We start from the raw sequence: 10,399 nt of genomic DNA on the forward strand, positions 1-10,399 counted from the left end.
TTAACTTTGGCTGTGTGAATAAGCAAATTTTCTCACTTTGACCGTGCAAGGTGAAATTCTTTTCGCAACTCAGATTTTAACAAACTGTTGCTTTAAATATTAATTAAAGCGATTTATATGAATTTCAGGTGTGTTTCACTGCTTTTTGTACAAAATTTGTTTTTATTAAATTTTATTGGAATTTTTTTTTTTCAATTTTACAGACTTATGAAGTTGCTTACACAATTCATCACTATAATGCCTTGTTGATGTCATTTACATTCACTCACTCGAGCCAATTAGTCATCAGAATTTTCCTTTTTGAGCCACTAAAGGGCCGCTTATAATTCATAAACCCTCATTTCAATTCACTTTATTTTCTTTTAGATTACACATCTTGTCTCCACACACACTCACAAACTGACTCGCTTAGCGCAAAACTTTTTGGGTTGGGTGTACCTCCCCAACATTGGATTAAAGGCGTTGCGTTGAGTGGGTTACCACATTTTGCCCGCTATCAACAGTGTGCCACAATAAAATAAATGAAATTCCTTTTGAAATTTAAAAAAAATTCTCATTCAAATGAAAAACTAAAAATAGACAACATTGGTTAATTGGTTGTAGCTATAGATCTAGAATAGAACAAAAAGCAACAACATCAAGTTTCTTTGTAACCGGCTTATCAACGCATAACTTTACCACATGATGCCATACGAAGTTTGGACTGTGAATAAAGAAAAATATGCAAAGAAGGCAATTGGGATAAGGTTTACAAAAACTAAGGCATGACGTGGCTGAATGCGTTTGTAACACTTCAACCATCGTAGGAGTGCGGGTTCAAATCCCACTCCCGGGAGAAAGGGCTTTGAAGAGATTTACAAGGTATAATCGAAACAACTGACGCCTTGTCCGTCCTGTTGTTGTTGTTGTTGTTGTAGCAATGCTCGCCCCACCTAATAGCCGCGACTGATCACAAATTGTCATCAATATCCTCTAACGGGAGTCCAAGGAAACTTGCCGTTTCAACAGGGATGGACCATAAGGAAAGGGGTGTTAGAGGCGTTGGTTCCACATTACAATTAAAGAGATGGTTGGTGTCATGTGCGGACACATTGCAAGTGGGGCATACATTTTGTATGTCGGGGTTGATTCTGGATAGGTAAGAGTTTAACCTGTTACAGTATCCAGAACGAAGTTGAGCAAGAGTGACACGCATTTCCCTGGGGAGTATGCGTTCCTCTTCCGCGAGTTCTGGATATTTTTCTTCAAGTACTGGATTCACCGGGCAATTCCCGACATAAAGGTCCGACGCCTGTCTATGAAGTTCACCAAGGACCTGCTTGTGTTTTTTCGCTTCATACGGCTGGGTTCTCAGGTGCCGTATTTCCTCAAAATGCTTACGGAGATGACTCCTTAGGCCCCTAGGCGGTGCTGGTTCGTCAATCAGATGTCTGTTGGGATGCCCAGGTTTCTGGGTATTCAACAGAAACTGTTTGGTCAGCATCTCATTTCTCTCCCTGATGGGGAGTATTCTCGCCTCATTATGCAGATGGTGTTCTGGGGACATAAGAAGACAGCCCGTGGCGATTCTGAGAGCAGTATTTTGGCAGGCCTGTAGTTTCTTCCAGTGGGTAGTTTTTAGGCTTGGCGACCATATGGGTGACGCGTAGCACGTAATCGGCTGGCTAATTGCTTTGTATGTGGTCAAGAGCGTTTCTTTATCTTTTCCCCAGGTACTGCCAGCAAGGGATTTGAGGATTTTATTACGGCTCTGAATTCTCGGAACAATTGCGGTTGCGTGCGCAACAAAATATAGATCCTGATCAAACGTCACACCCAAGATTTTGGGGTGTAGGACAGTCGGTAGCGTAGTGCCATCGACGTGGATGTTCAATATGGTCGACATTTGGGGCGTCCATGTTGTAAATAAGGTCGCGGAAGATTTAGTCGGTGACAATGCCAGGTTTCGCGAGGCGAAAAAACTGGAGAGATCAGGGAGATAGCCGTTTATTTTATTGCATAGCTCATCGATCTCTGGGCCTGGGCCTGTGGCCATTATTGTGCACTCATCGGCGTAGGAAACGATTGTGACTCCTTCCGGTGGTGAAGGTAGCTTAGATATGTAGAAATTAAACAAAAGTGGGGATAGGACACCACCCTGTGGCACCCCTTGTTTAATTCTCCTTGGTTTTGATGTTTCGTTTCTAAATTGCACCGATGCCTGCCGACCACCCAGATAATTTGCGGTCCACCTTTTAAGACATGGGGAAGGGTAGACCCTTCCAGGTCTTGCAGTAATGAGCCATGGTTGACCGTATCAAAGGCTTTTGATAGGTCTAGCGCTACGAGTACTGTTCTATGGTGGGGGTATTGATTCAAACCGCAATTTATCTGGGTGCTAATGACATTTAGCGCGGAGGTAGTGCTATAGAGTTTTCTGAAGCCATGCTGATGAGGGGCTAGCTGCAAATGTGCTTGGAAATAAGGGAGCAAAATGGCTTCAAGCGTCTTTGCCACTGGCGATAGGAGAGATATCGGACGATATGACTCACCTACGTTAGCTGGTTTCCCAGGCTTTAGTAGCGGGACCACCTTGGCCATTTTCCATTTCTCGGGTATGGCAAAGGTGGAGAGAGACAGGTTGAAGACATGCGCTAAATATTTGAAACCCTCTTTCCCTAGGTTTTTAAGCATCGGCATGGCTATGCCGTCTGGGTCCACTGCTTTGGATGGTTTAGCGCGACCAATGGCGTCCTCAACCTCTCTAGCGGCGATGGTGATTGGTGACGCGCTGAATTTGTGTTTATGTGCGTGTCTATTGGCTCTCCGTCTATCTTTGTCGACCGTAGGATGCATTATATATTGTCGGCAGAAAGCGCTCGCGCATTTTTCCGCATCCGACAGCACCTTATCGCCAAAGGCGATGGAAACTTTGTCTTTGTGCTTAGTCGGATTCGATAGGGACTTTACGGTGGACCAAAGTTTACCTACACCGGTAGAGAGGTTACAACCTCTTAGGTGCTCTTCCCATTTCGCCCGCTTGTGTTCGTCCACAAGCAATCTGATGCGTTGGTTTATATCCCTTATTTGGGGGTCGCCTGGATCAAGCTGTCTTATAAGGTCGCGTTCCCTCGCTAAGCTCGCGGCCTCCGCCGGGAAGTGGGGCCGGATTTCGGCAATTCTCCCGGCGGGAATGAAATATGCCGAGGCGGATTCAATGACCTTACGGAAGGCACGCTCCCCTTGGCGGGCATCAGTCGGCATAGGGAGGGCAGCAAAGCTGCTGTCTGTTGCAGATTTATATTCTTCCCACTTTCCTTTTTTGAAGTTTATGAAAGTGCGTTTTTCGGTGACGATGAAGTCGGCGGTACGTTCGAACGAAATAAGCATGGGCAGGTGGTCGGATGCCAATGTTACCATCGGCTGCCAGTTGACGCAGTTTACGAGTTCTGCGCTCACGATTGAGATATCTGGCGAGCTATGACAGCTTCCTACCATACGTGTGGGGGCGTCTCCGTTTATTGTGCAGAACGTCGTTTCTTCTATTTGATCCGCCAACATCTCACCCCTACTGTCCGCCCGCAAGTTTGAATGCCATAGGTCGTGATGGGTATTGAAATCGCCTAAGATAATGCGAGTGTTGCCAGTGAGTAAGGCCTCGATTTTAGTGCGGTACCCATTGGGGCAACAGGTGACAGGAGGGATGTAGATGTTGATGATTTCTATATTTGCATCGCCTGACCGGACAGATAGGCCTTGACGTTCTAAGACATTGTCCCTGCGGTCGATGCCAGGATCAAATATATGATATTGCACAGAGTGGTGTATAATAAACGCGAGGCCGCCTCCATTTCCGCTCTCGCGGTCCTTCCTGTGGACATTATACCCAGAGCAGGTCTGCAATGCAGATCTTGCTGTGAGTTTAGTCTCTTGAATCGCAGCAATGCGGATGTTGTGCCGCTTCATGAAATCGACTATCTCCGTAATCTTCCCAGTTAGTCCATTACAGTTTAACTGCAGAATTCTGAAGTGCATGAGGGGTGACGCCGCCACTCTAGGGATAAGTGACGGGTGACTACGCCTAGGTTGTGGAAGGCCAGGACGCAATTGCTGTTGTGGCCTTGGGACTGGGCGCCCTTGGGCAAGCATTGGGGTACCCGGATGATTTGGGTTTGCGACCTGGCAACATGGCGCGATGAAACCCGTCGAGGGGTTGCCGTCGCGGAGACCAGAACATCTAGGAAAGTGGCACCACCCAAGGCAGGAGCTGCATTGAGCGGATGTTGCAAACCTATATATTCTGTGCTGGCAGACGGTGCAAACGGAGGTAGGGACTAAGAGTCTGTTTCCCTGACCTGCACGATTGCTGCCAGAAAAGAGGGGGGGGGGGGGGGGAGAAGAAGACGGGGGCAGGGGCTGATGCTCAGCATTGCTACCAGCTCTACTACGAAGGTAGTAGTTATGAGTGGTATCAGCTGTTTGAGTTGTTGGCACCGTGGGGCGCGAGCAGCAGCGGGTACTTGTTGTGGCTTGCTGAGCAGCGAGGCTGCTGGAAGGTAGTGGAGGGGCGCTTAGGCGTAGACTACGGGATGAGAGATAACATGAGCAGAAACTCCTTCCTTAACCAAACCCTTTGCTACTTCTATTTTTACCGCCTTTCCACTTTCTTCCTCACGGGACGCCCTTGGGCGTGAGCAGCAAAGAGCTACAAAAGTTTTATAAAAGTTACGTGGACGTCGTGTTTTGGGATCAAGCCCAGAACAACCTCTCGAAGCAACCATCCCTTGCACGAGACACACTGAACAGAGTATGACCGTCCTAAAAAGATTCTTTTCTGGCAAATGCAGCAAAACCATTTCTCAGGACCGGGGTCAGGAGACGGACCCGGATTGGGTTCGATACCTTCCCGGAGTAAGAGAATATGTAGCAGTCCTGCTGCAAGGAGCTGCTGGTAGGATGACAATTTGTGGGAGGGACGAAACAAATTAAATGGGGTCACACTGAAATGACAGTCCTTGGTCGGGAAAAATCTCGAGTCGCTCCGGTACATAGAACCGACTACCTTGGAGAAATAAAAATTTTATTTCATATTTGAAATATTTATATAAGCTTCCTAAAGTTTTGTGCGTATTCGAAAATTTCTGACTCAATTCAAAACTGTCTCTTTACCAAACTTGAATTCGTAGTCCCAAAACCGCTTTGAAATAAAATGTTCAAGCAAAAAAATTTAAACAAATTGTATGGGTTTTTTAAATATACATACATATATGGTCAGTTTGAAAAAAATATTTGTAGAAGTTGAAAACATTTTTTTTATGAATTTCAGTAGCTCTGAATCTTTTATAACTAAGATTTTCAATTTAATGTATTGAAGATTTAAATGGCTTTTTGAAATATGGTGAGTTTTCAAAAATGTTGTTTCAAGTTTCAAAGTTGTCCCTTTAGCAAATTCTAATAAATCCATGAACTCAAAATCTCTTCGAAATAAAATGTTGAATTCAAAAAATTATAAACGTGTTTTCGAACTATGGCGAGTTTCCAAATAACTCCGAAAAACGTAAAAAATAATTTTTTAAACATTTAATTTTTAAGTATGGATTGCTCTTAAATGTATGAAAACATTTATTTGAAGCAATTTTTAATTTATATTTTATTTAACAAACTTTGAAGAGATTTACAAGTTATAATCGAAACAGCTGTGGCCTTGTGCGTCCTGATGTCACGTTGTTTAAAAATGTTTCCAAATTATTAAATTATTTAATTTATAAATCTCAGAATCCTTTAAAACTAAGATTTGGAATTCACAGTTTGAAAAATTTATACGCCTTTCTTGATATGTATTTGGTGAGTTTTCAAAATATCTGAAAAAAGTTTAAGAATTGCTCTTTTTATCAAATGCAAATACAGACACTTAATATATTTAGAAACATATATTTCAAAATTTTTAAACACTTGAGTTTGACAAAATTTCTCATAAAATTTTCAAAATTTTTTTTAACAATAACAGAATTTTAAATTTTTTTTTTGAAAAATCGTAAACTATTTTTATTCGGTCTCACTGTAATTGTGAATGTTTAACTTTTTCTTACTTCACACAAATGGCGTGAGTGAGTAAGCGAAGGAGGCGTTGAGTTGAGAGAAAAACAAATAGTTATTTGTGGTGAAATATTTTTTGTATGCCCCCTTGCTGCGGCACAGTTTAACTTACAGTTTATATTTTTGTTGCTGGACATTTTTTTTTACATTTCTTAGCACAAACGAATAAAACAAATTGTGAATTTTGTAGCCCTTTTACCACTTTTTTTGCTTTCAATTTAAAATAATTGCAAATTTTTGATAATATTTATTTACTTTCATTCACTGCAATCCACAAGTATTTGTTATCGCTAAAAAATTTTCTATGTGGGCATAAAAAGGTAAAATGGTCGTTCGGTTAAAAGTTTTGGTTTGGTTGCTTTTCAATCGGGAGTAATAAAAACTGTCGCGAGTTCACTTCGTTGCCTGTTTCACACGTCTGCCTATAGCGAGTAACAAAATGAGACTGAATGCTCATAATTTTGGCTCCACTAAGTCAGTTATTTATCAGAAGTAGCAAACAAAGAAGAAGAAGAAGCAGCAGTGATAGAAGGGCAAAAGTACACATATATGTACATAGTATCTAATTAAATAGTCGAACTCCGGAACGCAGTATTTTGTGTACATGCGTGTATATGTAAGTGTGTGTTTGAGTTCTCAAATGTCCCACTGATTGAGTGTAGGAGCACGCGGTATCTTATTATTGTTGTTATTGTGATAGTCCTCTTTCGTCTCCATCGTCTTTTGTATGCATTCAATGGATTTGAGCTTCAAAGCTCACAATGTCATTCACATTGCAAGCGTTGCCTGAAAATAGCGCGACAGGAAGTAAAAAAACAAAAAAGTGCAAGCATGCGAATGAGACAAAATCGTGGTTTTGTTGTTGTAATAGTAAACGAGTGCAGGAATGTGCACTTAGCAAGATTACTTTGCTCAATGGTAAACGTCTTCTTTTATGGCGTATTTACTTGTTATTTGAGACTTTAGAGCCAATGCCAATTGCACAAAAGCAAAAACAATTGAAATGCGCCAACGGCGGCGTGGAGTGTACAAATCGTCATTATCTTTTTGTATTTGTCAGCCTGATCTATTGTTGTTCTTTTTGTTTTGATTATAAAATAAACATTTATATTGTTGGCTATTTACACTATGGTACTCGAGACATATAAATTTAATTTTGCGCTACTATCGCTGACATCTGGTGTTGGTTGCTTTGTTTTTCTCAGTGGAATGTAAAAATGTTGCGTATACGACACGTCGGTCTTTATTTAGTTGCTGCGAAATATTTGCCCTATTAATGTTGTATGCGCAAAGAAGGCTCAATATATCATGCGAAATTAAAAAAAAAGTAATAAATAAACAAGAAGGGAGGGTAAGTTCGGGTGTAACCGAACATCACATACTCAGTTGAGAGCTGTGGAGACAAAGTAAGGGAAATCACCATGTTGTAAAAGGAACCTAGGGTAACCCCGGAATGTGTTTGTATGACATATGTATCAAATGGAAGGTATTAAGGAGTATTTTAAGAGGAAGTGGGACATAGATCTATAGATGGACGCCATTTAGGAATATCGCCATAAAGGTGGACCAGGCCTGACTCGAGAATTTGTTTGTACGATATGGGTATCAAATGAAATGTGTTAATGATAATTTTAAAAGGGAGTGGGCCTAAGTTCTATAGGTGGACGTCTTTTCTATATATCGCCATAAAGGTGGACCAGGGGTGACTCTAGAATTTATTTTGTACGATATGAGTATCAAATGAAAGGTGTTAATGAGTATTTTAAGAGGGCGTGGGCCTTAGTTCTATATTTAATTTAATTTAATTTATTTATTTACGATCTTGAAGATCTATATAATTTAATAAGGTACAAAGTATTTTTAATGTTTACATATTTGTTTCAATTCATTGAATTTCTTTGACTTCAACTATATAATAATCTATAAAATATCTACTAAATAAATTTAACTACTTTACAGGTAGCGCTTTACAGTAGCTGTATAATAACTTTCTGAATTTTTTGGTATTATTACAGTTTTTAATATCAATTGGCAGATCATTATATTCTCTAATTCCTTCGTAGTATATACTTCTTTTATCGAATTCAGATCTCACTACCGGCAAGTAAAAGTTGTTATTGTGTCTTGTTTGATAGCTATGGACCTCTCTGTTTAGTCTGACACGTTCACTTAGGTAATTCGGCAAGTTTCCCAACTTTATGTTGTGTATAAACTTCAATGTGTAGTAAGTGATGTTCTGTTTTACACTAAGCCAGTTTAAGCTGTCTAGTAAATCCTTAATTGGGGTATCATACCGTTTTCTTAATATGTGGACGCCTTTTTGAGATATCGCCATAAACGTGGACCAGGGGTGACTCTAGAATTTGTTTGTACTATATGGGTATCAAATGAAAGGTGCTAATGAGTATTTTAAGAGGGAGTGGGCGTAAGTTCTATAGGTGGACGCATTTCGGAATATCGTTATAAAAGTGGACCTGGGTTGACTCTAGAATGCGTTTGTACAATATGGGTGTCAAACGAAAAGTGTAATAAGTGTTTTAAATGGGAGTGGGCCTTTGTTCTATGGGTGGACGCCTTTTCGGGATATCGCCATAAACGTGACCAGGGGTGACTCTAGAATGCGTTTGTACAATATGGGTGTCAAATGAAAGGTGCTAATGAGTATTTTAAAAGGGTGTGGGCCTTAGTTCTATAGGTGGACGCCTTTTCGAGATATCGCCATAAAGGTGGACCAGGGGTGACACTAGAATTTGTTTGTACGATATCGGTATCAAATGAAAGGTGTTAATGAGTATTTTAGGCGTGGGTCTTAGTTCTATAGGTGGACGCCTTTTCGAGATATCGCCATAAAGGTGGACCAGGGGTGACTCTAGAATTTATTTTGTACGATATGGGTATCAAATAAAAGGTATTAATGAGTATTTTAAAAGAGCGTGGGCCTAAGTTCTATAGATGTACGCCTTTTCAAGATATCGCCATAAAGATGGACCAGGGGTGACTCTAGAATTTGTTTGTACGATATGAGTATCAAATGAAAGGTGTTAATGAGTATTTTAAGAGGGTGTGGGCCTTAGTTCTATATGTGGACGCCTTTTTGAGATATCGCCATAAACGTGGACCAGGAGTGACTCTAGAATTTGTTTGTACTATATGGGTATCAAATGAAAGGTGCTAATGAGTATTTTAAGAGGGAGTGGGCCTAAGTTCTATAGGTGGACGCATTTCGGAATATCGTTATAAAAGTGGACCTGGGTTGACTCTAGAATGCGTTTGTACAATATGGGTGTCAAACGAAAAGTGTAATAAGTGTTTTAAATGGGAGTGGGCCTTTGTTCTATGGGTGGACGCCTTTTCGGGATATCGCCATAAACGTGACCAGGGGTGACTCTAGAATGCGTTTGTACAATATGGGTGTCAAATGAAAGGTGCTAATGAGTATTTTAAAAGGGAGTGGGCCTTAGTTCTATAGGTGGATGCCCTTTCGAGATATCGCCATAAAGGTGGGCCAGGGGTGACTCTAGAATTTTTGTGTACGATATGGGTATCAAATGAAAGGTGTTAATGAATATTTTAAAAGGGTGTGGGCCTTAGTTCTATATGTGGACGCCTTTTCGAGATATCGCCATAAAGGTGGACCAGGGGTGACTCTAGAATTTGTTTGTACGATATGGGTATCAAATGAAAGGTGTTAATGAGTATTTTAAAAGGGCGTGGGCCTTAGTTCTATAGGTGGACGCCTTTTCGAGATATCGACATAAAGGTGGACCAGGAGTGACTCTAGAATTTGTTTATACAATATGGGTATCAAATGAAAGGTGTTAATGAGTATTTTAAAAGGGAGTGGGCCTTAGTACTATAGGTGGATGTCTTTTCGAGATATCGCAATAAAGGTGGGCCAGGGGTGACTCTAGAATTTGTTTGTACGATATGGGTATCAAATGAAAGGTGTTAATGAGTATTTTAAAAGGGCGTGGGCCTTAGTTCTATAGGTGGACGCCTTTTCGAGATATCGACATAAAGGTGGACCAGGGGTGACTCTAGAATTTGTTTATACGATATGGGTATCAAAAGAAAGGTGTTAATGAGTATTTTAAAAGGGAGTGGGCCTTAGTTCTATAGGTGGACGCCTTTTCGAGGTATCGACATAAAGGTGGACCAGGGGTGACTCTAGAATTTGTTTATACGATATGGGTATCAAATGAAAGGTGTTAATGAGTATTTTAAAAGGGAGTGGGCCTTAGTACTATAGGTGGATGCCTTTTCGAGATATCGCAATAAAGGTATGCCAGGGGTGACTCTAGAATTTGTTTGTACGATATGGGTA

This window comes from Eurosta solidaginis, chromosome 5 (assembly GCF_040869045.1).
Source record: "Eurosta solidaginis isolate ZX-2024a chromosome 5, ASM4086904v1, whole genome shotgun sequence".
NCBI classification, from domain to species: Eukaryota; Metazoa; Arthropoda; class Insecta; order Diptera; family Tephritidae; genus Eurosta; species Eurosta solidaginis.